The sequence below is a fragment of the Cynara cardunculus genome, assembly GCF_001531365.2.
Source record: "Cynara cardunculus var. scolymus isolate 2C chromosome LG 4, CcrdV1, whole genome shotgun sequence".
NCBI lineage: Eukaryota > Viridiplantae > Streptophyta > Magnoliopsida > Asterales > Asteraceae > Cynara > Cynara cardunculus.
In genome coordinates, this window is record NC_037531.1 from 14,050,985 (window position 1) to 14,051,288 (window position 304).

Sequence of the window (304 nt, forward strand, 5' to 3'; positions counted from 1 at the left end):
CTCTATCCTTATCATCACTCTTAAATTTTTAAAAAAGTTTTAAGGATCCTACAAATTTCTGAAACTTTAATAACCAAATGCAATTTGTAGAAAATATTTACATCAAATGATAATTTTTAGTAACTTTTACGTATAATATAAATTATAATAAAGTTGGTTAATCTTACCTATTTTAGCTAATCAATAATTTAAAAATATTTTATTAAAATATTTAAATTTTATTATTTTTTAAATATGTTCTTTTTAATAATTTTACGGACGTATTTAGTTCATTAGTTAACTTATCAACTATCAATTAACTTAT